This window comes from Sus scrofa, chromosome 6 (genome assembly GCF_000003025.6).
Source record: "Sus scrofa isolate TJ Tabasco breed Duroc chromosome 6, Sscrofa11.1, whole genome shotgun sequence".
NCBI lineage: Eukaryota > Metazoa > Chordata > Mammalia > Artiodactyla > Suidae > Sus > Sus scrofa.
Window position 1 is genome coordinate 76,081,598 of NC_010448.4, and position 27,185 is coordinate 76,108,782.

The 27,185-nt window shown below is 54.8% G+C and overlaps 1 protein-coding gene across 7 annotated transcripts in view; it reads left to right on the forward strand.

Moving 5' to 3' along the window:
- ARHGEF10L (Rho guanine nucleotide exchange factor 10 like) overlaps positions 1-27,185 on the forward strand; it is a 165,099-nt gene that overhangs the window by 17,386 nt on the left and 120,528 nt on the right. For 2 of the 7 annotated variants that reach the window (XM_021095431.1, XM_021095451.1), the window contains exon 1: positions 2,279-2,391. The exons of 3 other annotated variants lie outside the window; for them this stretch is intronic. The gene's annotated coding sequence lies outside the window, so the exon portion shown is untranslated. Of the gene's footprint in view, positions 1-2,270; positions 2,392-26,943; positions 27,033-27,185 lie in introns of those variants that run through there. 2 more of the 7 variants (XM_021095446.1, XM_021095436.1) reach the window with 2 other exon arrangements.

Below are 27,185 nucleotides of genomic sequence, written 5' to 3' on the forward strand. Positions count from 1 at the left end.
TGCTATAGAGCTCAGAGGAGAGGTGGTTGGGGAACAAAGATCATGTGGGGAGGCTTCCTAGGGATTCTGGGCCTTTCTTTTTTTTTTTCTTAGGGCCGAACCTGAGGCATATGTAAGTTCCCCAGCTAGGGGTCGAATCGAAGCTGTGGCTGTTGGCCTACACCACAGCCACAGCAACGCTGGATCCGAGCCATACCTGAGACCTACACGACAGCTTGTGGCAAGGCCGGATCCTTAGCCCACAGATCGAGGCCAGGGATGGACCCTGCATCCTCATGGACACTATGTTGGATTCTTAACACGCTGAGCCATAACGGGAATTCCTGGGCCTTCTGATAGTTCCTGAAGGGAGGGTAAGCCTTAGTGCCATTGAAGAGGTGGCAGGCATTCAGACTGGTGGACTCAGGGGGGCTCAGGCCCAGAAGAGAAACAAGATAGAGAAGGAGTTGGAGTAGGTCTGAAAGGTTGCAAATGCGGGTCCAGGGAGTTGTATTTGGCTCTGTCTGGGCCAGCAGGACATGAACATCTAAGTTCTGGTCCAAGGCTTAATACCATGAGCCCTGAGGTCACTCGATAGACATCCGAAGATGTTCTTGCTATTTTTCTGGCATTTCAGCAACTTTCCTCTCTGTCGTTGTCACAGCCATCATTTATTCGTCCCTGGAACTGAAGCTCCAGCAGGGCAGGGGCCTTGTCTGTTTTGTTCACTGGTGTCTCCTGCGTGCCTAGAATGATGTCTGGAACCTAGGGAGGGCTCAGCAAAGATTTACTGGCCACACACTATGAGCCCAGTGTTGCCCTCGCCCCCAGGGTTAGGATGACTCTATGAACAACTCTTAGGACAGGCTCTATGGAGCTTATGTTCTCGTGAGGAGATGGACAATAAACAAGCAAACCAATCAATGAGTAAGATGATTTCAGAGAGCGCGGACTGGCGTGGCTTGTCTCGCTGCACTGTAGTGGCCTGTTATCCGTGTCTCCTCCTAGCCTAGGATAGCCAAGGGGGCAGGGCCAGGGTTCGTGTAGTTCCTTGTTTCATTCTTAGCCCTTTAGGCTGCTGCCTGACCAATAGGGAGTAGTTAAAACACGTTTTTGCTGGCTGTTTGAATCAATGAACACAGGCCGACACAGACGTCAGCCCACATACACCTGTGCCCTTTGGAGGCTGCAGAGCTCATAATTATCAACCCAGGAGTAATTGCTGATAAGCCTGAGTGTGAATTTCTTTGCAAATCGAGAGGTAGCAGGGCAGTGTTTTATAACAACAGGGGTAATCTTAATTAATGACCTGATAAGTATAATTAATTGCATCATATCTGCAATTTCCTCTTTGGAATTCTGAGAGGGAGTCACTGGGGAGTTTGGCAGCTTGGGAGCTGAGAGAGAGGGGAGTGCTAGGATCTGGGTTCTGTCTACCATTTCCTTGCTGGGTGAGCTTTGACAAGTTATAGCTCTGAGCTTCTGTCTTCATCTGGAAAGTGGAGCTGCATGGCAGAGGGGTTGCTAGTCCAAAGCCCTCAATGCCTGCAGCCTCCAGGATGGTGCTTCCTGAGGTTCCTAAAGGACGCCAGGGTTCAAGGCTGCCTAAGGGAAGCCAGGGTGCGAGGCTGATCTAAAGGCCGCAGGAGGGTCTGGAGGACCCCTTGCGGCTGAGACTGGGTCGGGGCCCATCCCTCAGCCTTCTGGGGAAGCCTTGGGCGAACTCTTGGAAGTGAGGGTTAGGGCTGGGGGCCTTTCCGGGGAGACTGGGGAAGCGTGGTGGTGTGGGGGAGCCTCTGATGGGAGAATGGAGGGAGGGAGAGGGGATCCGAGGCGGGAAGGAGTGTGTGCGGGGGTCTCTTGTGACCCTCCCCTGCGGGTGACAGTTTCCCCACCCGTGCAGCCAGAGGCTGGGTCGGCGTGACCCGGGGGGCGGGAGGGATCGGAGCCTTCGGGCTGCGGCGGGCGGTGGGCGGGAGCCCCCGGCCTCCCGGGGGTCGCGGGGCGCGGCGGCAGCGGCCCGGCCACCAGGGGTTAAGCGGTGACTTCAGCCGCGGCGAGGCGGCCGGGCCGCCGGCCGGGCGGGCGGGGGCGGCGCCGCGGCGCGCAGTGCGCGGCGGCTGGACCAGGCCGCTCGGCGTCGGCGGCGGCGGCAGCGGCAGCGGCAGCGGCGGCGACGGGCGCACTCCCGGCCGGGCCGTGACCTCGCGGGCGGCGCGCGGCGCGGCCATTGGCTCGGGCGGCGGCGGCGGCGGCGGCGGGCCGGGCAGCGGGCCGGGCGGCTGGGGCGCGGGGCTGGGCCGGCCCGGCCATGGGCGCCCGCGGCCGCCGGGGCAGCTGAGGCGCGGGGCGGCCGCCGGCGCCTTTGTGAGCGGCGCGGACAACAAAGGCGCGGCCGAGCGGCTGGAGCCGGTGAGTGCGGCCCGCGGGGCGCGGGGGGCGCGGGGCGGGGCCGGGGGGCGCCGGGCTGGGGGCTCCGCGGGCTCCCGAGACGCCGCCGGGGCGTCGGTGGGGCTCCGGGTCTCTCCGGGGCCGCGGGCGTCCCTGTGAGAGTGTCACCGAGTCCAGGGTCCCGATCGCGCGTGGGGTCCTGGCCCCTGCTTCTGCGGGATCCTTGTGTGCCCCGATTCTGCGAGGGAGACTCCCGGAGCCCGTGTCTCCCCGGAACCCTTGGCTCCTCCGTGCGCGGCTGTGTATCGGTGTCTCTGGGGGGCAGAGTCCCAGAGCCGAAGTCGTCTCTCTGTGTCATTGGAGTGATTGTATCACTAGTGTGTGTGTCCCCTCCCCCCATGAGAGTCTCTGTGTCCCTCGGGTGTCCCATCCCTCGGCATGACTCCTGCCTGGCCTTTGTGCATCAGCGTGTGTGCGTGTGTGTGTGTGTGTGTGTGTGTGTGTGTGTATGTGTGTGTGTGTGTCCCTGTGTGTCCTCAGCAGGTTGCCATAGGAACAGTTTGGGAATCACTACCCCCACCCTGGGCTTCACTTTCCATTTGCTTCACCGGCCTTCAAGTCCTGCTGTCACTGTGGTTCACCTCCCCCTGCACTGACCTGAGGGTCCCTGGGGTTATGTGAAGTCAGGAGATACTCCTCTCATTTCTGTTCCAGGGCAGCCTCTCCCACCCTGGCCCCTGGCCCCTGGCCCAGAGGCAGCCTCCTGGAGGAGAAGAGTGTGGGAGGAGAGGCTGGCCGGGTTGGCTGGAAGGCCGTGGCCACAGAGCCCGGGCAGGCCTGGCCACTCCTTGAGATGGAAGAGTGTGTCCGGGTGGGCCCTGTGCAGATGAGGCCCAGCCTCCTGGGCCTGCAAGGTGCTCTCTGAGAGGCCAGGCCTGATGTCTGAGAGTGTGGGCTAGTTCTGTTTCTCTCTCCCAGGCTGGGGTTCCAGGGCAGGGTTTGGGAATCTTCCTTTAGCCTCGAGAGCCTGAGGCCTTGCCTTGGGCCACAGCAGGGGGTGGTGGGGGTGGGCCCCACTTCCCACTGGCTTCGGAGCTGAGATACTGCCTCAAAGTCCTTGGCCTTCCAGAAGGCTTCAATCAGGGGAAGTCACACCCCGCCTGCCGAAGCCCCATCTGCTGCTCCTCGGATGCTGGGGAGAGCGGACAGGTTGTGCAATCTTGTTAACATTGTCAGCAGCATCCATCCATCCCTCTGTCCACTCAGCACTGGGCCCCACAGTGTCCAGGCCTTGGGGACATAAACTGGAAAGGAAGGCGATGGTCCCCGTGCCTGAGGGTTGAAGCTTCTCAGAGTGAAGCCGGGACCCCTTCTTATGGCTTGTGAGGCCTTGGGTTGTGCCCTAGTCTGTCTCTGCTCTATCACATTTGCCTTCTGTTTCTCTTGCACCTTTGCCCTGGCTGTTCCCTTTCTCCAGAAAGCTCATCCCATCCTTTCCTTCTTTGCTTCTCACTCAGGGATCTTCTCCTCTCTGGGCAGCCAGGCTGGCTCAAGAATTTCTGTTCGTGATGCTCAGAGAGCCCTCGCTATGGTCTGGGTGGCTTTTTGCCCCTCCCAGAGGGCTACAAGCCTTTGACAGCAGGGACCATGCCTGTCCTGATCACCAGCCTAGAGCAGTGCCTGACACATAGTAGGTACTCAGTACATCGTTGCTGATTATGTGGATGTCTAAGAACTAGTGGTTCTTAAATTGTGCTCTTTCACAGTTTAGCTTTGGCGGAGGCTGGGAAGGAGGGAAACTTGATGGACTCCTCGGGGCCCAGGTACACATTAATTTTAAGAGAAAGGCCTACTGTTACTGTACGAGTTCCCGTTGTGGTTTAGTGGGTTAAGAACCCGACCTAGTGTCTGTGAGGATGAGGGTTCAGTCCCTGGCCTTGCTCAGTGGGTTAAGGATCTGGTGTTGCTGTGAGCTGTAGTGTGGGTCACAGATGTAGCTCGTATCTGGTGTTGCTGTGAGCTGTGCTGTAGGTGGCAGATGCGGCTAGGATCTGGTGTTGCTGTGGCTGTGCTGTAGGCTGGCAGCTGTGGCTCCCATTCGACCCCTAGCCTGGGAACTTCCATATGCCTTGGGTGAGGCCCTAAACAAACAAAAAATTCAATTAAAAAATTAACAGATTAACGGTAACTTAACAGATCTTTCTGGAATCTGGTATGTGCCGGATGCTGGGCTAGCTCTTAGATGATCTCTTAAACAGTGGGAAGGAGCAGAGTGGAGAGAATATAATCTTCTTAGGTTTAAGTTTTGGAAAGACAAAGTGGGTGATCTGTACTGTATATACACATTATGGTCGTAGTACCTTAGATTTCTGCTGCCCTTTCAGTGTTCACTATCTCTCTGTTTCTGCAGCAGCCCTGATAATTAGGCAGTGAAGATAGGCTCATACCCACTTTACAGATGAGGAAGATAAAGCACAGCACATGACTGTCTAAGGTCCCAGGCAGCGAGGGTCTCAGGCCTGGGTCTGCCTGACCGCCTAGTCCTTGCTGCCTCTGCAAACTTGTCTTTAGCGTCTTTGGATTTTCATCTTCTGTCCTTGACCTCAAGTCCCAGAAAGAGAATCAGACTCATCAGGCCAAGGTCCTCTTTCTGCTCTACTGTGCTGCCTGGGTCTCAGCTCATTTCTTGCCATGTGTCCCTGAAGGGTTCCTTGGTCTCTCTTTGCCTCAGGGGAGGGCCTTAGCGTCACCTTCCTCTGGGGTCTTTGTCTGCTAGAGCTTCCAGGAGTGACCTGTCCTTCCCCAGCCTGTGCCTGGCCCTGGGCAGTGGTGTGCTGGGGTCAGTTTGTACCAAAGCATGAGAGCTGATTGTTAAATTTTAGGAATTTTGCAAGACTGCTGTTAAATTGTAAGTTTATAGTGTTTCAACTGGCTGTAGTATATAAATTTACAGTTAAATAAATTATCCTCCAAACAAGGGTAATAAGTATTCAAAAGATGGTGGTTCCCTATTATTTCACTGTGTTTTCACTATTACTTATGTGTTCGCGGTGATTTGTGTTTTGTGTGTGTGTGTGTGTGTGCATATATATCACTTCTTTCTCTTACAGTAGATTCTGATAAACTATTGTAAGTTGAAAGTTGGGAATAATAAGTTGAAAATAGCCTACGTTTTATATTTAATACACCTAACCTGTCAAGCATCATAGCTCAGCTTCGTCCACCTTAAATGTACTGAGAACACTCCCATTCGCCTCTGGTTGGGCAAAATCATCTAACACAAAGTCTCTTGTATAGTGCAGTGTTGAATATCTCATGCAGTTTATTGAGTACTGTACTGAACGTGAAAAACAGAGTGGCTGTCTGGGTTGTAAGTGTATCTGCTGTTTACCCTCGTGATCCCGGGGCTGGCTGGGAGCTGCGGCTTGCTGCCCTGCCCAGCATTGCGAGAGAGCGTTGTACTGGCCCAGGAAAAGATCCAAATTCAAAATGCCAAGTACGGCTTCCACTGAATGTGTATTGCTTTCACACCTTCATAACGTTGAAAAATTGCACCATCATAAAGTTGAAAAATCTCGTAAGTGAACCTTTCTAAGTCAAGGACAGTCTGTAACGCACGTAAGGTGTGTGCTGCTGCCCATCGCTTGCCAGCACTTTGTTCAGCAGTGTCACCTTGTAGCTTGAAATGGGCCACAGCGAGAGTAGAGAGTATTTACACCATAGATATTGGAAATCACTGAATCAGTGTCCCCCCCACACACCCTCCCTAAACCTCAAGAACCAGTTGTTAAACATTTACCAGTACATATGGGACCCAGCAGTGAGTGACCTGGGCACAGCCCCTCCCTGGAGCATGCCTTCTTTTTATGCTATGTTATTTATTTTTTGTTTCATTTTCTTTGTTGTTGTTGTTGTTGTTTTTTTAGGGCCGCACCAGAGGCATAAGGAAGTTCCCAGGCTAGGGGTCGAATTGCAGCTGCAGCTGCCGGCCTGTGCCACAGCCACAGCAACGTGAGATCTGAGTCACATCTGCAACCTACACCACAGCTCGCAGCAATGCTGGATCCTTTAACACACTAAGCAAAGCCAGGGATCAGATCCGCGTCCTAATGGATACTAGTCAGGTTCATTACTGTTGAGCCACGACGAGAACTCCTATTTTGTTTTATTTTTATTAGCGTATAGTTGATTTCAGTATTGTGTCAATTTCTGCTGTCGGCATGGTGACCCAGTCATACATATATACGTATATACATTCTTTTTCTCGTACTTTCGTCCATCGTGTTCTGTCCCAAGAGATTGGACATAGTTCCCTGTGCTGTGCAGCAGGACCTCATTGCTTATCCACTCTAAATAGAAGAGTTTGCATCTTCCAACCCCAATCTCCTTCTGAATCCCACTCCCTCCCCCTCCCCCAGAGCTTGCATTTGGATGGGACAATACCCAAGGGCTGGTTCAGGGTCCTCGAGAGTGTGGCAGCGGCTGGGCTTGGTCTGCTATGATGGTAGGGTTATAAGTGGCCCTCTAATGAGCGCTCCACTCCAGAAGCTGTGTTGTTGTATTCCCGCGCACCAAGGAGAGGGGACCTGGATGAGGATCAATTCCAGTTAATTGAGAGCCTGCCCTGCCATTGATGGAATAACTACACTCGAGATGACCCGGGTGTTTGGGAGGCAAAGCGGCTATGGTGCCTGAGGAAAGACCGTGGACAGGTCTGATAGCTCGGGGCAGGGAAGGTGAGATGGCCAGGACACGGGTGGTGAGAGCTGTGGGGGGGTGGCTTAGGCAGTGGTAGGCAGGACCCGTCCACATGGATTCAGGGACAGAGTAAAGTCAGACTGTTGAATGGACAGGCTGTAGCTCTTGTACAGTCTGAGAGCCCTGGTTGGGAGAGGGGCACGTGCACAGTGACATACAGTGGAGGTGTGTGCAGACTACAGCAGAAGAATGGGTGGGGAGCAGGAAAGGAGCCGAGTAGAAGGAACAGCTCATGCAAAGGCTCAGAGGCATGAGCTCTTAGAAGTTCAGTCTGGCTCAGGTGTCAGGTGAACCAGGAGCCTGCAGGGCTTGTGACAGAACAGGGCAAGTCCTGAACCTTTCTCAAATCAGAGCACACAGCATCGTCTGGGTACCTGCAGGGGGACCTGCTAGGCCTCTCGTGCCCAGGGCATTGTGTTCTGTGGATCACCCCTCCCCCTGCAGATCTTGATGTTTTCTCAGTGTTTCTTGTTTTCCTCCAAGCCTGCTGATGCTCTAGCCCCAGCAGCTGTGGCTGGTGGATTCTTAAAAAAGATTTTCATTTTAATATCAGTCCAAAAAAATACAGAATTGGGAAGGTGGGTCTGTTGCCCTCTCTCTACCCTCAAGAATACAAGAAAAGCCAAAGATAAAAGTAACTGTTATTTAGGAGTTCCTGCTGTGGCACAGTGGGTTAAGAATCTGCCTGCAGTGACTCAGGTTGCTGCACAGGTGTGGGGTTGATCCCTGGCCTGGCACTGTTGGTTAGGGATCTAGTATTGCCACAGCTTGTGGCTCATGTCACAGCTGTGGCTCAGATTCAGTCCCTGGTCTGGGAACTTCTAAGCATGGCCAAAAATTTAAAAAAAGGTGGAGTTCCCATTGTGGCTCAGTGGAAATGAACCTGACTAGTATCCATGAGGATGCAGGCTCAATCCCTGGCCTCACTCAGTGGGTGAAGGATCTGGTGTTGCTGTGGCTGTGGTGTAGGCTGGCAGCTACAGCTCTGATTCAACCTCTAGTCTGGGAACCTCCATATGCAGCAGGTATGGCCCTAAAAAGACAAAATAAATAAAAATAAAAATAAAAGTCACTTAAAAAAAAAAGGTAACTGTTATTTAGGTTATCCGGGGTCTTTGATTACCTCTGCTATGTCTACCCTTCCTTTAGGCAGGTAATCAGGAGCTTAGTTGTCTAAACACAACTCACGTTTATACTGTAATGCCTGTACATGACATTTTTCATGCATTGATTCATTTAATTCCCACACTGATCCTGCCGGTGGGTGCCATTATCCCATCCTAGGATGAAGAAACTGAGTCTTAAAGTGGAGTTTCCTGGTGGCCTAGCAGTTAAATAATCCAGCATTATCACAGCTGGGGCATGGGTTTGATCGCTAGCCCAGAAAGTTTTTATGCCATGGGCACAGCCAAAAAAAAAAAAAAAAAAAAAAAGGGAGAGAGAGAGAGAAATGAGTGACTTTCCCAAGGCCCCAGGGGAAGTGGCAGAATCCAAGCCCCGTGGGCCCTGAGCTCTTTCTACCATATCCCCCTTTCTTCCTTCTGCAGAGGGAGGGAGAGAGGATTCGCCACATGTCTGGAATCTCCACACACTCAGCCATTCTTTGTTGGAGTGGACGTGTGTTTTTGCACCCATGTGGCTGGTTCATCACCCTGTGCCATCGGGTCAAGACCTAGAACAGAACTTGGAGCCCAGATGGGCCCCCAGGGCTGCTGTCTGGGAAGAGCTGATAATAATGGCCCGTGTTTATGGAGAGTGCTGATAGCCGTAGCTCAGAGGGATGGTAGGGACAGGGTGGTGGGCACCTTGGTGGGCGGGGCTCAAGGGAGCTTGTTTAGTCTTCAGCCGTCTGTCCTGAGAAGTGGGCTGTTTGTCAGCTCTGTTTTGCAGCTCAGGGAAGTTGTCTTGCCTGCCCAGAGCCACGAGGCTGTGAGGAGCAGAAGCCCCGTGGGTTAACGTTCTGTTTGTCCCCAAGCCCCAGCTCTCAACCTCGTGTCTTTGTCCTGGCGCGGTGCCACCCCTTCCAGGGTCTGGCCTGGCTGTGCCTTTGATGGCCCCTGGCAGCAGGGCCTGCATGCTGTGGGAACTAGGGGCGGCCGATGGGTCACTTGGCCAGAAGTGCAGGTTGTGCCCCCGTCTTGGTTAGAGCCTGGACAGTGCCCCCCCCCCCCCCCCGCCTCTGCCCAGCTGCCCCTCCCAGCAGCAGCCTGATTATTGGTATGCATCCCTGAGTTCCAGCCATTAGCACGCAAGGCGGCAAGGCGTGAGGCGGGAACCAGCTCCCATCACTGCCCTCTTCATTGTTTGAAGTGGGCAGACTTGGAGCGAGCTTTAAAAATGCGGGCTTTTTATTCAATTTCCCTAGAAAAACAATGGTTTAAATGAAGTAGAGGAATAATAGTCTCTGGAAATTGAAGAAAAATATTCCTGAACCCAGGCATTACCCCAAACCTTTGGACGTCTTTGCAAATAAGGGTTTATTTTTACTTTAAATTATGCATGTGTTATGTGACCATTGAAGAAAACTTGGCAAATACCGGGAGAAGAAAATGGAAATTCCCCCTTTCTGGCAGCACCTGAAGACGACCTCTCTCAATATTGTGGTCTGTGACGGTCATTGATGCGGCGATTCCCTTGTGCATCAGGCAGGGTAGTTATTTAGGGCCCACAAAGGGCGGGGTCTGTGCAGGGCATGAAGGGGGTGTGGGGGATCCTGCTTCCTGTGGGGCCTCTTTCTTTCTCTGCTGGACCTGGGCAACTGAGTTGGCCCCTCTGTATCTCAGTTAGGGGAAAATGGGGAAAGTGCCTGGTCCATGTCAGAGCTTGGCAGTGTTGGCGGTTGTTACAACAGTGAGCAGGCCACTTGGGCAGAGCCTTGCCCCTTGGGGATCTTATGTGATGATGGAGGAGACAAAAGCCAGACAAATTAGGGAGTTCTCTTGTGGTGCAGCAGGTTGAGGATCTGGCATTGTCACTGCAGCACCTTGGGTTCCTGCTGTGTTTCCGGTACAGGACCTGGCCCAGGAACTTCCACCTGCTGTGGGTGTTGCCAACCCCCCCCCAAACAGAAACAAACCCAGACAAATCAAATGAGTGAATAAAGTAACTGCATGTTATGTAATTAGTCCTGCAAAGGAAACAACCTAATGTAATGTGATGGGAACTGGAGGAGGGGGTTGTTGGGAAAGGAGGGGGTGTACATGGGGGGTAGTGGTGCAAATTTGTCAGCTTGAGGTGGTCGGGGGGCCTCTCTGAAGAAAAGCTTTTTTTTTTTTTTTTTTTTTTTTTAGGGCTACACCCTCAGCATATGGAAGTTCCCAGGCTAGGGGTTGAATCAGAGCTGCAGCTGCCAGTCTCTACCACAACCACAGCAACGCTAGATCTGATCCGTGTCTGCAACCTACACCACAGCTCACGGCAGCACTGGATACTTAACCCACTGGGCGAGGCCAGGGATTGAACCTGCATCCTCATGGACACTGGTCAGGTTCTTACTCCTGTTTTCTCTGGCTTTGAAATAAAGAATTTACATTTTTGGAAGATGATGGGGCTGGAATCCGAAGTGGGTGTGGCTGTGGGACAGGGGGGAACAAGGAGAGAGGGTGTGTGTGGACAGCACTGAGATGTTGGCTGAGTGAAGGGGAGTTAGGAAGAGATGCCTCTGCTGGAGGGGAAGAGGGAGCACCCAGGAGAGTGGCTTTTGCTGGTGTCCAGGACTGCCCCCAGAGGGAACAAGACACACGGGGACAGCTATGGGATCAGATCTTTAGGCGAAGGAGACAGGGTGGTACCCAATGCGATGGTGCGGGGCTGGCGGGGTGAGGCGTTGACCTTTGATGGGAGCAGGGATGCTCTTAGGAAATGGGAGAAGGTGGGGTGGATTTAGATTATACATGAGGGGATGTTGGGGACGGTCTCATGTTTCTCAATGAAACCTTGACCAGGGGAGGGTGGGGTAAGGGCCCACCAAGACTGCCCAGCCTGGCAGAGGTCCTTCTGCAGCCACTAAAGGAACAGGTGGAGATTGCTGGGTCCCCACAAGCTGCCTTGGTGTAGAGGGAAGGGATCAGAGAGGTTGGTGGTTGGTCTGAGATGGCACAGTGGGGCTGAGCCTTCGTTTCCTGACTCTGCGGGACTCACGTTCTCCAGGGCACTGGGCTGCCAGGGCTTGAAACCTGTGCTGGCAGCTGGGGGCAGCATCTGAGCCAGCTGGGAGGGTGGTGTCCAGGGAATTCAGTCCTTGTAGCAGAAGCTCAGCACCCCATTTCTCGTCCACCTCCCACATTTCTTCCCCAGAGGTCAAGTGCAAGGAACTCACCTTTTTTTTTTGTCTTTTTAGGGCCATACCTGCAGCATATGGAGGTTCCCAGGCTAGGAGTCAAATTGGAGCTGTAGCTGCCTGTCTACACCACAGCCACAGCAATGTGGGGCCTGAGCCATGTCTGCGACCTACACCGTAGCTCATGGCCACAGAGGATCCTTAAACCACTGAGTGAGGCCAGGGATTGAACCTGTGTCCTCATGGATGCTAGTCAGATTCGTTTTTGCTGAGCCACGACGGGAGCTTCGGAACTCACCACCCTGTGGCAGGCACTGAGCTGAGCGCTCCGAGAGGTTTAGCTCAGCAAGTCCTTACGCTAACTGAGTGCTGCAGCTACAGAAGTGGGGCGAGTTGGGAGCCAGCGGGCTTCTCCCACGACATGCCCGGTGTACGGGGGAGGATGCCGGAGCTCCCGAATGAGTTAATTTGTTTTCACTTGCTGGTCCTCCCGTTCCTCTCCTCCCAACATATTTTTATTGGGCGCCTACTGGGAACAGGGCACTGGGCTGGGAGCTAGAGATGAGTGAAACGGTGGCTCTCTGTCTTTGGGGGGACAGACGGGTAACCGACAGAGGGGGGATCGTGCCCGACCCAGGCCTAGGGGCTCAGAGAAGCTTCCCAGGGGGTGCTGAGCAGAGCAGCCCAGAGGCAGAGTTGGTTCCGGGAGAGGGACGGGTCCAGGCGTGTTCAGAGGCTGGGGCTGAGCACATGCTAGGGCCTTGGCTGGTCAGGAGGGTGCAGCGGCGTTGCTACTTGAGAGCTCTGTGCTAGGAGCATACACTTTATCTTGACCATGGAGAGCCTTTCGAGTGTCTCTTGCTGGGGAGGGACGTGAGCAGCATGGCTAGGACTTTTCGTCCTGGTGGAAAGGGACGGGGACATCAGGGAGACGTTTTGGGGCTGTTCCAGGCCAGCTTCTAGGTCATTCTGTGAACTCGGCTGCTTCCTTCGTGCTTCCCAAACTTTGCACGTTTCTCTTTTCTAAAGAGGTTCCCGAGACTCAGAGAGGTTAAGTGACTTGCTGAGGTCACACAGCATATCACGGTGTCTGGGCTCAGGCTGGTTCCGAGTGACACAACCAGAGTGTCAAGGATGGAAGTAGGTGGAGAGTGACTTCAGGGAGGGGCTTGTGGGAGGCTCCCGTTGAATGTCACCATCTGCAGGTCCCCTTGTGCCTTTAGATGTGGCTCTCTTATCATCTCAGAGAAAGGGTGGTGCCTCTGGGAGGGAGGAGCCAGCCTTCCCAGGCGCCAGGGCCCCATGTTTGAGCAGTTTCCCAGGGAATTGGCCTCCTCCCCGGAGTGTGATTGGAAAACTCTCTGGGGCAGGGCCAGGTCACATGAGGCCAGGGAGGGAGGCGGTCCGTGCTGGGGGGGGGGGGCGGCTGTATTTGATGGATGCCAGGTGGAGGCCTCACTCTTGGGGCTGGGAGGGGCGGGGGCCCTGCTCCACGTGAGCCCTGTTACTCCAGGCAGGGGTCTTGCCTCTCTGGGGTCTCGGTTACCTCATCTGTGAGACAGGGCTGCTAGTAATTATGCTCCTAAGAGACTGAAAAAAATAACCCATGTTTGCTGAGGGCCTCGGCTGTGCCAGGCTCCATGGGTTATCTTCCTTCCGTTCTTCGGGGCAGTCCTGTGGGTATGGAGGGTTATTATCTTCATTTTACAGACGGGGCAGCAGAGGGGGTTAAGTAAGTTGCCCAAAGTCACACAGTTCGTAAGTGGTAGAACTTGAACCCTGATCCAGCTGACTCTGGAGCCTTCCCTTGAAACCCCTCTGGTCCCTCTCAAACTTCTTCAGGAAATCACCTGATAGAATTTTCTGGGGCTCCAGCTTTGTGTTCACCCTGCTTTGGGGCACCCCAATCTAGTCTAACCCCTTTGATCACAAAGCCCTGGAGCCCCCGGTGGGCCTAGGCCCCTCGAGCATTACCTTACAGCCAACTCTGGACAAGAATCCTAGCATCCTGGGGACACCAGCCTCCACTCTGTCATGCCCTCAGCGTCTCGGGAAGAACACCGGACCGGTTCTAACCCCGCCTCCTCCTCAAACCAGTCAGGAGAGCTTGGGCGCTATTTCATCCTGCCCCTAACTTCACCCGAAGCCTCAGTTTCTTCTTCTACAAAATGGGCTGGTAGAGATTCTGGGGTCTCTACCAATTCTAATAATCCGCAAGTGTAGGATTTCAGGTTTCTGGGAGTTTGCCTCTGTGTTCTGTTTCCCTTCCTCTGTCACTGGGATAAGAGACAGAATGAATTGAGAAAACAATTCAGAGAGCCCTACGGTTAGCTTATGATTTAAGCATTGATTGAGCACCACTGTGTGCCAGACACTGAGTTGGCTGCTTTGCATGTAATGGAACGGTGTGCTCACCAGGAAGATAGCTTTTCTTTCTTTCTTTCTTTCTTTCTTTCTTTTTTTTTTGTCTTTTTAGGGCTGCACCCACAGCATGTGGAAGTTCCCAGGCTAGGGGTTGAATGGGAGCTGCAGCTTCCGGCCTACACCACAGCCACAGCAACGCCAGATCCAAGCTGCATCTGCAACCTACACCACAGCTCATGGCAACGCTGGATCCTTAACCCACTGATCGAGGCCAGGGATGGAACCCACGTCCTCATGGATACTAGTCGGGTTTGTTAAGCACTGAGCCATGATGGGAACTCCAAAATAGGAATTCTTGAGGCTTACTCTTAGGGATTCTAAACCAGCAGATCTTGGCTGGGACCAGAAAGCTCCAGGTTTAAGAAGCTCCCTGGGTCTTTTGTTCATTGGTTTGTCATTTGTTCCTGCAGTGGTCTAGGTCCGGGGAAGGCACTGAGGACGTCACTGTTAGGCCAGACACAGTCTCGGACTTTATGTCACCTATGCTACAGCTGGTGAAGGAGACAGACAGTGATCACATAGGGTTCTTAGCCAGGTTGGGGAAACACGGGATGGAGAGTGGTTGGGCCAGACTAAATACGGGGCAAAGCCGGGCCTCCTGCGTAGCTGAGCTTAGTAAATTCCAGGTTGCAGTAGGGGTCTGAGCCCAGTGACGTCTGCTCACTGCTTATGGACTCCTGTCATTTTTTTCATTCACTTTTTTTTTCTTTGTGCTTTTTTAGGGCCGCAGCTGCAGCATATGGAAGTTCCCAGGCTAAGGGTTGAATTGGAGCTGAAGCGAACTACACCACAGCTCATGGCAACACTGGATCCTTAACCCACCGAAGGAGGCCAGGAATTGAACCCACATCCTCATGGATACTAGTTGGATTCATTTCCACTGTGCCACAACGGGAACTCCCATTCACTTATTCTTTTATTAATCCACCCACCCATCCATTCACCTGTACACATATCCATGAATCCATCCACCCATCCATCCATCCACCCATCCACCCATTACTCTTGAATCTCTCCCATGTGCTGAGGACCTTGCCCTGGGTACTAGAGAGACAGACATGAGGGCAGCATCCCTGCCCTCAAGGAACTCAGGAGGGTGGGGGAGTCGGAAAACAAAGCAAGCAGTTCCAACCCAGAGTGTTAGTTGCTCAGAGGGGCGAGTGGCTGGCTCTCCTTGGGGACATCCTGTGATATTTCCCCGAAGTTGGCTTGTGTTAAGTCTCATGGTGTAGGTGGGGAGTTCCCGTTGTGGCACAGCAGAAGCAAAGCCAGCTAGTATCCAGGTTCGATCCCTGGCCTCGCTCAGTGGGTTAAGGATCCAGTGTTGTCGTGAGCTGTGGTGTAGCTCTCAGACGCAGCTCGGATCCCACATTGCTGTGGCTGTAGCTTGGAGCTACAGCTGGCAGCTGTAGCTCCGATTTGACCCCTAGCCTGGGAACTTCCATATGCTGCAGGTGCGGCCCTAAAAAGAAAGAAAAATGTAGGCGGGAGGGTCCCAGGCAGATGAGGTGGGGCACGGCTTCCAGGCCAAGGCAGGGCCTTTCACTGGGGAAGGCGGGTCCTCGCTGCTGGGGCAGGTGGGGGCTCCTCTGCTCCTGAAGCTCAGGTTCCGTCTCTTGTTTCCCATGGTCATTTATCCATGATGCCTGGCGCACAGTAGGTGCTCAGCAAACATTTGCTGCCGGTGAAATGGGGAAATGCAGGCAGAAGGGATGGGCTTGTGGGCTGTGCTGAGAAGCCTGTGGCTCGGTGGGCCCTGGACAGGGTGCAGCTCCCTGGGCTGGGGAAGGGGGGGCATAGCGAGGACCGAGGGGGCCCCCCTGCTCTCCCCTTCTTCGGCCTCCTCGGCCTTCACTCCTCTCCTTGTGTAAGCGGATCCGAGCTGTGAAACCTCGTTGAGCCACCACTCCTTCCCAGGTCTGGGGTTCTCCTGCAGTCTAGGGGCTCAGCCTTGGTTGGCGGGTGGGGAGATTGGGTGCCATAGGCTCTGAGAAGACGCAGGGTAGCTAAGAGCTTCTGGAATCAGCCTGGTTCTGATTCTCACTTCCGCCCCTTGGCTGCTGTGTGTCCAGTGGAATAAATGCCACCCTCTCCCTCATCCGGTGCCTGGAATGAAGACAGTTGTCATGTGAGGGGCATTTAGAGCAGGGCCTGGCGCTGGTGAGCAGCTGGTAAAGGTGAGCTGAAGTGTGGCGCTTTGGAGGCGGTCAGGCTGGGGTGCTTGCAGCCAGAAGGCCTGGTTCGAATCCCACCTCTCCCTCTCACTAATTACAGAGACCTTGGCAAGCTGAGCCCGGCTCTGGACTCAGGTTTCTCATCTGTGAAGTGGGGGGCTGATGCCCCAAGGGATTTCTGGGAGGAGCACGGAGTCTGGGGGATCCTTCTCTGTCCTGGGCGTATTACTGAGGTCTGAAAACTTGGGTCTTTTATTTTTTTAGGGCTGCACCGGCGGCATATGGAAGTTCCAGGCTAGGGGTCGAATCAGAGCCTACACCACACCCGCGGTAACACCAGATCGAGCTGCTTCTGCGATCTTCACCACAGCCCATGGATCTTTAACCCATTGAGCGGGACCCGGGATCGAATCCACATCCTCATGGATACTAGTGGGGTTCGCTACTGTTGAGCCACAACGGGAACTCCTGAAAACTTGGGTCTTAACCAGCAGAGTTCAATCTCCATCTGGTGAGGGCGGTGTGGACAACGACCTCCACAGCCCTCAGACTCTGGGCTCAGGGTCACGTCTGTTGGTCCCAGCTCCCCCTTCACAAGCCTTTGCTTGTTTCTGGGATCCTGTGAAGATGGGATGTCACATGACAGAGGGCTGGGTGCTGCGGGCGAGGGTCGTACTGGTCCGTGGGGGCTCTGGACTCAGCACGCTGCCTCTCCCACCTCCTGTTCCCGCTGGGGTTGCATTCCCAGGGCTGAGCGACTCGGGCATGCCCGATGCCCCAGGAGATCTGGGTCATAAGCAGGTAAATATTAACTCCAGAGATGTAGCCCCGATGTAGACCTGTTGGTGCTGGCTGCCTGTGGGACTGCCAGGTTCTGAGCCTCCCGCCCCAGCTGGTGGCCAGGCAGGGCAGGCGCCTTCCGGGGGGAAGAAAGGGCACTTGCTCTGTCCACGTGACTGCCTTTACTGCCATCACTGCCCGGTGAGGAGGACACCAAGGCCTAGAGAGTGCAGGAGGTCTGCTTCGGTTTATGCAGCTAGTGGGGGGAAGTTGGGGTTGGACCCGGGAGGGTCTCCCTGCAAATCCTCCCCCCTCCCCAGCCCGCTGTCTCCTTGCTGCTGCCAGGGGCATGCCAGCATGCTGCGTGTGTCACGCATGCTGAGGTTTGCTCTCTGGCTCCTCCTCTTTTGCAAAGTGGGGACAGGATGGCATGGGGTCCCTGGCAGGCAGGACCAGGCCCACAGCACCTGAGTGCAGTGATGCTGTGGGCAGAATCTCAGGGAGGTTATCCTGTCTGCAACACACAAAGCTCTCCTAGGGCCTGGGCAGGGTTTTGGGAGTAACCACCTGGCCAATCAAATAGGCCTCCTCTTGAAGGCGGTACAGGGCCCAGCCACAGGTCCTGTCCTCTGGGAGCTGACATACGAGGAAGAATGAGAACACAAGAGTTCCCGTTGAGGCTCAGCATCCATGAGGATGCGGGTTTGATCCCTGGCTCGCTTGGTGGGTTAAGGATCTGGTGTTGCCACAACCTGCAGTGTAGGTTGCAGATGTGGCTCAGATCTGGCGTTGCTGTGCCTGTGGTGTAGGCCTGCAGCTGCAGTTCCCATTCAACCCCTAGCCCAGGAACTTCTACATGCGACAAGGGCAGCCCTAAAAAGCCGAAAAAAAAAAAAAAAGGGGGAAACGAGAACACAGATTTGGGGCTTCAGGACCTGTGATTGCATTCTGGCTCTTGCTAGCTGCGTGATCCTGGGCAGGTGTCTCTGTCTGGCTCAGCCTCGGCAGCTCCCTCTGAAAGACAGGATTTTTTTTTGTTTTTTTTTAGGGCTTTGCCCGCGGTGTATGGAAGTTCCCAGGCTAGGGGTCGAATTGGAGCTGCAGCTACTGGCTTGCACCCCAGCCACAGCACAACAGCAACGTGGGATCCGAGCTGCATCTGTGACCCATACCACAGCTCTCGGCAAAGTTGGATCCTTAAACCACTGAGGGTGGCCAGGGATCGAACCCATATCCTCTTGGATCCTAGTCTGGTTCGTTAACCACTGAGCCATGAAAGGAACTGAATTATGACAGGAAAGACGGGAATTATAACTCATACTTCATCGGGCATCCCGAGGAGGAAGGGACACGGTGTTCGCAAAGCTCCTGGCGTAAAGCAGGTGCTTGGGGATAGTCTTCTAAGGCTGAAAGGGACCAGCAGTCTGAAAGGCAAGCGAAGACCGCTTCCTGGTGATGCCAGCAGCCCAGGAGCCACGTGCAGCGGTCCTGCAGGCAGCTGGGGATGGGGCAGGATGGAGCGTCAGCGCTGCAGCGGGGCGGGTGGGATATGGGCTAAGCTCGATCTGGGAGAGAAGGAGATGTTGGCTCTTACCTGGTCCTTCCTACCCCCGTCCCTGTGGGCAGTGGCAGCCCAGACCCCTGGAAAATCAGACCCGGAGAATCTGAAGAAGCCTGGGTGAAGAAGTGATTTTTCCAGCGTTTGGTGGGAGTTGGTGGCAGAACCAGCCTGACCGCTAGCCTGAGGCTGGGTCCTGCTGCTGTTCCATCAGCCGCCTGGGGTGGGCCCCTGGGCTGTTGGCCTCTCTGGCCTGCCTAGGAACATTTTGCAGGCGCCCGCCAGGGCACTTTGGCGTTCCTTTCTTTACTTTTCCCTAATAAGGTCTCATGCAGTGCTCACCTCTTCTTTTTGGGGGCCTGGAGGGGCAGTGGCTTCTGCCCAGGAAGCCTGTGCTGGGAGGGCTCCTGGCTAGGCGGCTGTTGGACCGCAGCTGCTCCAACCTGGAGAAGTTCAAAGTGAGGCCGAGCAGGGGCATCGGAGCCATGCAGACCTGGGTGTGGGGCTTACTGCCCCTCTCCCGCGTGTGACCTTGGGCCGGTCACTTTGCTTCTCTGAGCCTCCATTTTCTTTTTCTTTTTGCTTTTTGGGGCTGCAGGTGCAGCATATAGAGGTTCCCAGGCTAGGGTTTGAATCAGAGGTGCAGCTGCCAGCCTACACCACAGCCATAGCAACCGCAGGATCTGAGCCGCTTCTGCCACCTACACCGTACATAGCTCATGGCAATGCCAGGTCCTTAACCCACTGAGCCAGGCCAGGGATCGAACCCACATCCTCCTGGATACTAGTTGGGTTCGTTACTTCTGACCATGACATTGGGTTTGTTACTGCTGAGCCGCAACGGGAACTCCTGAGCCTCCATTTCCTGACTCAGTTCAATCCAACCCACATTGATTGAACGCCTGTTAGATGCCAGGCACAGTGCTAGACACTTCAGAGCGGCCAGCAGACGCAGCCACGGTGCTTCACTAGTGCCTGAGTGTCACATAGGGGCCAGGCTTTCCACGCTGAGGCACAGGTGAAGCTGCACACATGGCTCCTGTTTTTTTTCTTTCTCTTTTTAGGGCCACAGCCATGGCATATGGAAGTTCCCAGGCTAGGGGTTGAACTGCACCTGCCGGCCTACACCACAGCCACAGCAACTCGGAATCCGAGCTGCATCTGTGACCTACATCATATCTCACGACAACACCGGATCCTTAACCCACTGAGCAAGGCCAGGGATTGAACTCACATCCTCATGGATATCAGTCAGGTTTGTTTCTGCTGCGCCACAGCAGGAACTCCAGCTCCTGGTTTTACTAGAATCTCGGAAATCATAGTGTGAGTCCCAGCGAGTGGGAACAGTAGCCGGGATTTCATGTGAATTCCTGTCGCTTTGATTTCACACGTGTTAGCGGGCAAGCCCAGGACCTACTTCTGGAGGGGTGGCCTTGATTTTCCATGCACGCTGGCGATGTGGGTCAATGTCCCTGTGGGTGAACTGAGGCTGCCATGTCCACATGTGTGCCCTGACCTTGACCAGGAGGAGATGCAACCCAGATGTCATCCCAGGGTGGGCCACCCCTGGTACGTGGTGGCACCCAAGAAGCATTTGTTGAACTAACGAGAGGGCCAGTGGCAGCCTGGAACGCATCCTAACGAGGGCGTGATTGACATGGGGATGCGGGCTGGCTGACAGGGGTCCCGTGCAGGAGGGAGGAGCCTTGTTCCGAGAAACCTCAGAGGCTCACTTTCTAATGTGAGTCTTCTGCCAAAGGAGCAGTTCAAATGTGAGAATCTGATGTGGGGCCATGACTCAGGCTTGGGTGGAGGTGGGGCATCCGTGGAGTAGCCATGCTGCACCGGGCACGGGCCTGGGCTCAGTAAGCTCCATCAGGCAGGGAGGCCTTTTCTTTTCTGTCCACTGATCTATTCCAAGCACCTAGAACAGTCCTTGGCTCACAGGGGTGCTTAATAAACCTGGATTAAATGAATGAATGAATGAATGAGTATGTATACTAACTGGGTCTCAGGGATGTCATTACACCCAGCTTGCAGATGAGTAAACCGAGGCCCATGGAGGTCAAGTAACACATTTGCTAGGTTGTGGGGTTAGGGTTTGGAGTCAGGGCTGCCTGATTTCAAAGCTTGTGCTCTGGGAGTTCCCAGTGTGGCACAGTGGGTTAAGGATCAGGCAGTGTCTCTGCAGTGGCTCGGGTTTGATTGCCGGCCCGTGCAATGGGTTAAGGATCTGGCCTTGCCGCAGTTGTGGCATAGGTTGCAGCTGTAGCCCGGTTTAGATCCCTAGCCCTGGAACTTCCATATGCCACGGGTGTGGCCAAAAAAAGCAACAAAGCCTGTGCTCTGACCCACCCATCTGTTGGCTGACAGGTTGGATTTCAGCTTCTCAAAGATCCCTTTCTTCTGAGAGTGACTGATTGTGGGAAAAGACAGAATGCTTGACTCAGAAACAGTGGCAGGGCCAGTACTGCTAATTGCAGCAGATCCTCCAGCCTGCTCTGATCCGCCGGCATCCTTAAAGGAGCCAGGTTAGAAACTCCCAGCCCTAAGGGGGTCCTTCCAGGCTTGTCCCGGCATCAGACATGCAGAGGGGAGGGTGTTGGCTCAGGCAGAGGCTGGCACATGGGTGGCACAGTGGGACCTGAATCTCGAGCTGAGCCTGCCTGGGTGCCTGCTCCAGGGTGGTGGCTGGCTCGGTGTGTGTGAGTCCCTGGTGGTCGCAGTAACATGCCTGCCCTGGGCCTCCAGGTGGTTCTGGACAAGGATGCCCAGTGAGACTTGATGTGTCTGCATTTGGCTGCTCTGGGAGGGGGCTGCATAGCTGGAACCCTCGCTGGGGACCCCTGGGTCGGAGCACTTTGCTCGTCCCCCAAGTTCTCCTCCTGATGTGCTTCCCCCCCACCTCATGGTTCCACCTGCTCACCTGGGCATTTCTCAGGCAATACCCAGGGGCTGGTGGCTGGCCTGTGGGTGAGGTTTGGAGGTACAAACACTGTAGGGGTTCAAGGCACAGCTCTGCAGCCAGATGGCCCGGGATCCAAATCCTAGTTCCTCCATATATTACTGTGTGACTTTGAGCAATTTTCACCTTCTCTGTGCTCTGGTTCCTAATCTGAAAAAATGGGAGGGTGATAGTTCGTCTCTTAGAGTTATCATAAAGATGAAAGTAATTACAGGAGTAAAGGGCTTGGAACGGCTCCGGGCACTTAGGAAGCAATTGATAAGCGTTTGATGCTATGATGCTGGTTTTGGCCCTCATTCCTTGGTGGCACTGGGCAACTCAAGGAGCTGTTTGCCTTTTTTTCCCGCGCCCAGTGCCTGGGCCTGGATGCCACCCACTCGGTGCTGCTTTCGTGGACGAGTGAGTACCTGGGCCAGGTGGCTGGCGACAGACGAGCCAGGGCAGCACCGGGGCCCTGACTCCCACTGGAAGCATCCTGTCTCCCTCCCTCCCTTTCTCTGCTGCTCCCGTGCCCCAGGCCTTGCAGGATGAACTATTTATGCTGTTGTCACTGTTTCAAGGAGCCTTAACTGACATCCCCCCCTCCACCTAAGTTCAGGGCCACTCCCAGGAGCTCCCAGAGGCCCCCAGGTGTCCCCCGCAGAAGCACAGCCTGCTGTTTATGCTTGGTGCCCGTGCCAGTCGCCTTCCCCTGCCTGACTGAGCTCTAAGGACCAGGGGCCAGGTCTGTCTCGCTGACCATTGCCCCAGCCCGGCACCTGGGGAGGAGCCCAGCAGACTGGAGATGCTTCATGGATAATTATAGAGGGTTGAGTGGTGCCCTAGGCTCGGCTCAGGGGTCCGGGGGAGGGGGGGTGCTTCGCCCTTGGCCCTGGAGGCCTCAGGGTCTGGTTGTTTATTCATGAACTCAGAAGACAGCGGCTAGGTGCCAGGAACCGTGCTGGGTGCTGAGGCTGGGGGAGGCTGAAGATGTGGCCCCTGCTTTGAAGAGGCTGCAGTCCGTCCTCTCCTTCCTTCTGGCCCTTGCTGCCCACTTCCTGTCTTCCAGATGCCATGCCAGGTGGTGGAGGCACAGGGACAAGTAGGTCGTGGTCTCTGCCCCCGGTCTGGTGGGGAGACCTACAAAAATAAATAACCAGAGCATAACGCAGTTTCTTTAGAGACTTGGAGCCTGGTATTACCTGCCATGGAAACCAGTGGCAATGACTTTGGTCTCCGTGTCCCTGTGTCTAATAACAGTAACACGACCCTGCAGTAACAGGCCAGTATCTGCTCTAGATCCTCAAAGGACTTGACCAGATGACCGGAGACCAGGGGTTTTCTGCCTCAGTACTGTCGACACTTGAGCCGGATAAGTCTCTGTTGTGGGGGCGGGGCTGTGCCCAGTAGGATGTACAGAGCATCCCTGGCCTCTACCCTGTAGATGCCACTAGTGTCCGCCACTCTCGGGTTGTGACAACCCAGATGTCTCCTCACGCTGCCAAATGTCCCTGGTGGGGGTGGGGGGGTGGGGGACGGGGATGACGATGACACATTCGCCCCCTGTTGAGAACCACTGCCTTAGATGGAGCAGTAAAACCGTAATTGTGTAAAGATGGGATGGAAAACTTGAAACCCAATCCTGCCTCCTTCCAAAAAAAGCCAAAGAGGAAAAAAGCGCCCACAACATCCCATATTCCTTGGGTTTGGTTTAAAATACCAACATCCGTTGGGAGGTGGGAGGGCCCTTGGGGGCCGGAGCAGTTGTGCGACTTGGCCAAGGCCACACAGAGGCAGAGCTTCTGGCTAAATTAACGGGGCCATTGTCAGGGCTTGTGTCCCCTTGCTCTGTGCAATTACAGTGGAGGGCAGGTCCTCAGGTGACCACGTGGAGCGCAGGGGACCAGCATCCGTCCTTGGAGGGTTGAGTCGGAATGTTTGATCCTCTGCGTGCGTGTCAGTGAAGCCCTGGGATGTCCCCTCACCCTGTGGTGCTTATCCTGGTTTGTAACCGTGCGTGGATCCCGGTGATTGCTTACCATCTGCTCCCTGTGGGACCATGGACTTCAGGAGGGCAGGAGGCAAATCTCCAAAACCTTCCATGGTGCCTGGCATACAGTGGTGCTCCATAAATATCTGTGGAATGCTGAAGAGATATTGTTAGGTGGATCCAGAGAGGTAAAGACTGGCCTTTCTGCCTTCCCCCGAATGCTGCGGGTCCCCAGGATGAGACAGCGGGGCCTGGAGACCTCCTTTCTAACCTTCACGGCACTTCTGCGGAAGACGTGGCCTTTGTCGCTCACTGCCTGGTTTGCATCCTAATGTGAAGGGGAACCGTGTCGCTGTCCTCTGACCGAGACCTTGGCCACAGGCTCTCGGTCAGATCCTTTTGTTCCTTTCTTTTTCTTTTCAGGGCCTCACCTGTGGCCCGTGGAAATTCCTTGGCTAGGGGTTGAATGGGAACTCCAGCTGCTGGCCTATGTCACAGCCACAGCAACGCCAGCTCCAGGCTGCGTCTGACCTACACTGCAGCTCGTGTGACACCAGATCCTTTAACCCACCGAGTGAGGCCAGGGATCGAACCTGCATCCTTGTGCATACTAGTTGGGTTCTTAACTCGCTGAGCCACAACAGCAGATGAACCTGGCAGAGACCCAGCCTTGGGAGGGAATACACAGGTGTCCATGCACGCGTTCACCCCCCCCACCCCCCGCCCCGACCCCCTTCTAGCGTTTCGGAGCGCCTGTTCCGTGTGCTGGCTGTAAGTAGGGAGGAGAGCCCTGGATCCTGCCTTCCCAGGCCTGTCTCTTTCCACAGGTCACTCGAGGATGCTCCTGATGCAGGGTCGGGTCATAGCCATGGGCAGGCTGGGGGTCGCTATCAGGATGCTGCCTGGAGCGGGGTTGCTGTTCCTGAATTTAGCAGAATACATTTGAGTTCAAGCAAGGAAATGGAAGCATCCTGGTATTTGCAACTCTCCCTGGGACTGATTCTCCAGCCAGGACACTTTACATAAGGGGATCGTCCACAGCCAGCTGGAGGCCCCGCCTCTGCTTGACCACACGAATTCAGGCAATTGGAATGCCTTCTTGGCACCGTGCACCGAGCTGTTGTCGTTGCTGAGTTTCACGCCAACTAAGGGAACTCAGTATCGCTGTCTCTTTTTGGGGTCCTCCCCTTTCCTGACTGTGACCTCCTTTCCTGGCATCTTGACTTTAAAAGGGGGCAGGAGGTGGGTGGAGGCTTTGGGGAGATTGCATAGCTGAGTTTCAGCCTCATAGCTATGCCAAGTTCGTGACTGTCCCAGAGCACATCATGGGCACTGCTGGTCCTCAGTGGGGCCACTGCAGGGTCACATGCCACAGGAGGGACTGTTGCCTCCTAAGCTGACTTGCACGGACCCAGAAAGGCTCTGGAGGATGGTGCTTCTGTCCTGTTAGAAGGAGGTGGTCATTCATTCATTCAGTTAACAAACATTTATTGAGCACCTCATGTATTCCAGGCTCTCAGCAAGGCATTTTATGTCAATTATTATCTCATTTCATCCTGGTAACAACCCTACACAGTGGGGATTCTCAGAGTTTTCCTGTGGAGGAGGGGACCAGGGATCAGAACAGTGAAACGTCTTTGTATCAGTAAGTGGAGAGCTGGAACCCAACCAGATTTTTTATTTTTTCTTTTGCCACACCCAAAACAACACACAGAAGTTCCTGGGCCAGGGATCCTGAGCCACAGCAGTGACAACACCAGATCCTTAACCAGATAGGCCACCAGACCCCAGCCAGGTCTGATCCCAGAGCTTACTCCTAAAAACCATACCTGTGGCATCATGGTGGCAAAAGGGCCACCCAAGGAATACCCTGCAGGACCAGAGACTGTGTCAGAATGGGGACACCCTGAGTGCAGTGGGCCCCCCATTTTCCGTGGACAGCAGGACACAGACAGAGTTAGTGCGGTTTCAGTATTAAGGGCAGAGGGACTGCTGGGAATGAACAGAGGAATTCTCTGTAGGACCAGGCTCTGGGTGGCATCTGAGTTACCTGGTCCCTCATGAGTCCAGATATGGGGCTGGAGAGCATTAGTTCAGCGCTTGCCAAAGCTGATAATGAAAGAGGACCCATGTTTGGTGCCCATTCCCTGTGGGGGCCATAGTCCAGGATTTGACTCTACCCAGGACAAATCTATTTCATGGTTGAAACTGCCACTCACCCCCTCTCCCCCCAACACCTCCAGCCCAGCCTCTTCCGCTCCCTTCCCAGAGCCCCAGGCAGCACCTTCTCAGGTGTGAAGTTCCTTGCAAGGGAGTGGGATGGATCCATTGGCCTGTTGAGGGAGAGGCAGCCAGCTACAGGAGGAAGACGTGGACATGCAGTTCCCGTTGTGGCTCAGCAGCAACAAACCTGACCAGTATCTGTGAGGACATGGGTTCGATCCCTGGCCTTGCTCAGTGGGTTAAGGATCTGGCATTGCTTTGAGCTGCAGTGTAGGTCGCAGATGCGGCTCAGATCCCACGTTGCTGTGGCTGTGGTGTAGGCTGGCAGCGGCACCTCCGATTCAACCCCTAGCCTGGGAACTTCCATATGCCTCTGCTGCCGCCCTATAAAAAGCAAAAAAGCAAAAAAAAAAAAAAAAAAAAAAAAAAATTAATCATGGCTTTGCCTCTGATGAGCTTCTTGACCTTGGGAAAATCTCTCTACCTCTCTGAGCCTCAGTTTCCTCCTCTGTAAAATGGGGCCGATCCCCTCCACGTGTGGATGCCCCCCCCACCTTTGGGGGCTGGTAGGAGGACAGAGAGCCATTGGGATGACGGCCACATCTTTCCTGCCAGAGGGCGGCACAGTGGGAAGGGGGTGAATCTTAAATGCTGGTTGAGGCTGAGGCCTCTGGGTACCCTGGGGCCCTTGAGTTTCTGGAGACCTCAGATGCCACCCAGCCAGCTTGCCCTGCCTGGGTTGGGTGGCCTGAGCTATTTTTATTGTTGTTGGGATTTTTTGTTTTGTTTTGTTTTTGTCTTTTTATGGCTGCATCAGTGGCATATGGAGGTTCCCAGGCTAGGGGTCAAATCGGAGCTGTAGCCACTGGCCTATGCCACAGCCACAGCAACGCAGGATCCGAGCCAGGTCTGGGACCTACACCATAGTTCCCCGCAACATTGGATCCTTAACCCACTGATCAAGGCCAGGGATCAAACCTGGTCCTCGTGGATGCTAATCAGATCGTTTCCTCTGAGCCTCGACGGGAACTCCTGAGCTGTTTTTAACACCGACTTTTGCAAAGGTTATTTCTTCCTGTCCAGACAGAGGTCAAGCTTGGGCCAGAGGAGACTGGAGCCAGACTGGATCCTTGTGGCCTTTGACAGGGAGACCTCCTCCCCCATCTGTGGCCTGCCAGCCCGGGGCTCCTGGGACCCTTCCCTGGAAAACCGGGTGTCTGCTAGCGTCCCTCACCTGCCCACTGAGGGTGGCAGCCTCCAGGGCCTCAGGGTCCTGTCCCCAGTCCCAGCCATGTGCTTCTGACTCACCAGAGCAAGAATGTGGTCTTTTGGGGAGTGAGTTTGTAAAAATAGTCCAAGTCCTTCCTCCTACCCTGCCCCACCCCTCTCCTGATCACAGCCTGGCACGGGCCCCGGACCTCTTCCCATACTGGTTTGGGGGGAACCGCCTCTTACCCAGCTCGCCACTCAATCTGTTTGTGAAGCTGTCCTGGGAGGAGCTGTCCTGATGTCCTGGCCGAGACTGATTTCAGGTGGGAGGAGGCATAGCCCCTGGCCCCAGGCCGCCTTCTCGGCTCCTCTGATGGTGGTGGTGGGACCGACCCCAGGGCGGGTGTGGGCCAGCATCCTTCATTCATTCAGCAAATATGTGTTGAGCTCTGCTGTGTGCCGGGCACTCTGCCAGG